General features: G+C 46.4%; 1 pseudogene; it reads right to left on the bottom strand.

The window, feature by feature from the left end:
• Positions 1–983: 983 nt before the first annotated feature.
• LOC104986657 lies at positions 984–1,559 on the bottom strand (annotated as a pseudogene).
• Between the last annotated feature and the right edge of the window lie 1,595 nt (positions 1,560–3,154).

Raw genomic sequence — 3,154 nt, 5'->3', positions numbered from 1 at the left:
TCAAGGCTCATCCGTGTTACCGCATGTCATCCCTTTCTGTGACCAAGAAAAGCCCCACTATATGGATGGACACATTTTGTTCATTCAGTCCTCAGTCCATGGACATCTGTTCTCCTTTCCAACCATCGGGAATCATGGCGCTATGGGTCATATTCATGCACAATGTTCGTGAACATATGTTTTCAACTGTCTTGGATATACACCTGGCTGGTCGTGTGGTAACTCTAAGTTAATTTTTTGAGGAACTGCCAAGCTGTTTTCCAAGGCTCCTGCATCATTTTATTCTTACCAGCAGCGGATGAGAGTTCTGGTTGCCTGATATCCTGGACAGCACTTGTTACTGTCCACTTTTCCTTTACTCATCCCAGTGGCTGTGAAATGGTCTCTCACTGTGATTTGGGTTTGTGTTTTCCTAGTGGTGAATGAAGTTGTGTATATTTTCATGTGCTTGCTGAACTTCTATATCCCTTCTTTGGAGAAATGTCCATTCAAATCCTATGCCCATTTTTCAACTGGGTTGTCTTATTATTGAGTTGTAACTATTCTTTATATATTCTGGGTATTATATCCTTTGCATATATATGATTTGCAAAGATTTTCTTCCATTCTGTGGATTTTTTCACTTTTTGACAGTGTTGACATATGAAACCTTTAAAATTTGATGAAGTCCCAATAATTTTATCTTTGGCTGCTTGTGGTTTAGATGTCATACCTAAGAAACCACTGTGTACTCTAAAGGCGAAAATGTTTCCATCTGTTTTCTTCTTCTTTGCCCACACCATGCAGCTCACAGGATCCCAGCTCCCCACCCAGGGACTGACCCTGGGGCCTCGGGAGTGAAACCACAGAGTCCCAGCCACGGGGCCACCAGGGAATTCTCATGTTTTCTTCTACAAGTTTTACAGTGTCAGTGGCGACACTTGGGCCTTTGAGCAATTTGGTTTTTTTGTTTTACTTTTATTTGCATTTATTTTTTGTGGCATTTATTCCTGGGCCATAAGTTTTTGTTTCTTCTGGGATATCTTTTTCTTCTGTGCAACCTCCTCTTCTGGTTTAGGAACAATCTGTTCTTTTTCAGTAAGGATCATCTCAATGTGGCAGGGAGAGCTCATGTAGGGGTTGATCCGACCGTGAGCTCTGTAAGTCCTGCGCCGCATCGTGGGGGCTTTGTTCACTTGGATGTGCTCAATGACCAGAGAATCTACATCTAAGCCCTTAAGTTCAGCATTACTCTCTGCGTTTTTGAGCATGTGTAGTAAAAATTCAGCACTCTTTCTGGGCCACCGACCCTGCGTCCAGCCCCACTGTTTGGCCTGTGCACACCTACCAACTCCACCGTTGTAACGACGGAATGGCACACATTGCTTCTTTAAACTGACATCCTTCAGATACTTGGTGGCTTTTCGGATATGCATACCCTTTATGGCCTGGGCAGTTTCACAAGTGTTCTTAAAGTGAACACGAAGATTTGAACCTCTTGATTTGCATGATTTTGTGGGGTTTTCTGGGTCAAGTGAATAGCGCACCATTTTTAGGGGTCACCTCAGGCCGCTTACCGGAAAAGCCCTTTGAGCAATTTGAATTCACGTTTGTATACAGGATGGTTAGGGAGTCAACTTCATTCTCTTGCCATGGCCCCAGCACCATCTATTGACAGTAAATACCATCTGTTTACTGATCCCAGTAAACGGCCTGGCACCCTTCTTGAAAACATTGCCTACAGGTGTATGGGTTTACTTCTGGACTCCCCAACTTGTTCGGTTAATCCACATGTCTACCCTGATGCCAGCACCACACTGCCTGGATTACAGGTACTTCTCAAACTGGGGAGAATGAAGTCTTCCAACTTTGTCCTTATTTTTCAAGACTGTCTTGACTATGATGGGTCCCTTGCATTTCCATATTAATATTAGGATCAGTCTGTCAATGTCTGGAAAAAAAGGCAGCTGGCTTTTGATACAAATTGCATTCAATCTGTAGATCAATTTGGATTTTTGTATGTTGAACCAGCTTTGCATCCTGAGAGAAGTCCCAGCTGGCCATGGTGTATAATCCTCTTTATATGCTACTGGATTCAGTTTGTGAGGAATGGCACCCCACTCCAGGATTCTTGCCTGGAGAATCCCATGGACAGAGGAGCCTGGCGGGCTACAGTCCACGGGGTCGCAGAGTTGGACACGACTGAGCGACTAAACAACAACAAAATACACAGTAATCACAGAAGACACTGGTCTGTAGTTTCCTTGCGGTGTCTTTGGCTTCAGTGTCAGGGTAATTCTGGCTTCAGAAAATGAGCTGGGAAGTGTTCTCGTTTTGTTGTTGCTGAAAACTGAATATTTTAAACAACTGAACGTACAGCTTTAGAAATAAGGTCTTCTCCGTCCCCCAGGTCCGCTAGCGTTACCGCTGGTGGTCACAGTTGTTTGTCGAGTAACTATGCTGAACTAATGCTATAGCGTCTGTATCCTTTGTCACATGAGGCCACTACCACCTCCCATCAGTTAGGTTAGTGGTCGGCTCACGGGACAGAGTCTTCTTCAAATGCCTGGAACAAATAGTTCTCCCAGTCTTTGCCACAGGCTCAGAGTGTGTGTTAGGACAGGCTTTCAGGGTACAGGCAGGCAGTTTACGGCTCCACCTTAGGCTTCGTTGCCTTGTGTGTGCAAGGCTTTGAGGTCAAGCAGAGGTGAGTGCTTAGGGCCCTCTGAGCTCTGTCCTGAGCAAGCGCACATCCCTGGGCACACAGACCACAGGTGAGTACGGCCACCCACACGCCCGAGTACGTCAGCGCCTCCAAAGCCCTTAGGGACTCTGTTCCCTAACATGCTCTTTCAAGCTTTTCCTTTCTTTTAGGTCTGATGTTTGACCGGACTCTTATCTGCTGCCTCTAACAGTCACATAGTTGACACTTGTCTGTAATTGTTCATTCAAAAAAAGTTAATTTTCTTTATCTGTGGCTGTGCCAGGCCTTCGTTGTGCAGGCTTTTCTCTAGGTGCGGCGCACGCGCTTCTCTTGCGGTGGCTTCTCTTGCGGTGGAGCTCGGGCTGCAGGGCACACGGGCTTCAGTGGTTGTGGCCTCGGGGCTCCGGGGCGCAGGCTCAACAGTTGTGGCCCACAGGCTCAGCTGCCCTGCGTCACGTGGGCTCCGCCTGG

This window comes from Bison bison, unplaced genomic scaffold, assembly GCF_000754665.1.
Source record: "Bison bison bison isolate TAMUID 2011002044 unplaced genomic scaffold, Bison_UMD1.0 scf7180017845825, whole genome shotgun sequence".
Lineage (NCBI taxonomy): Eukaryota > Metazoa > Chordata > Mammalia > Artiodactyla > Bovidae > Bison > Bison bison.
Note: the sequence above shows the minus strand (reverse complement) of the source record. Positions and strands in the feature narration are given on the sequence as shown.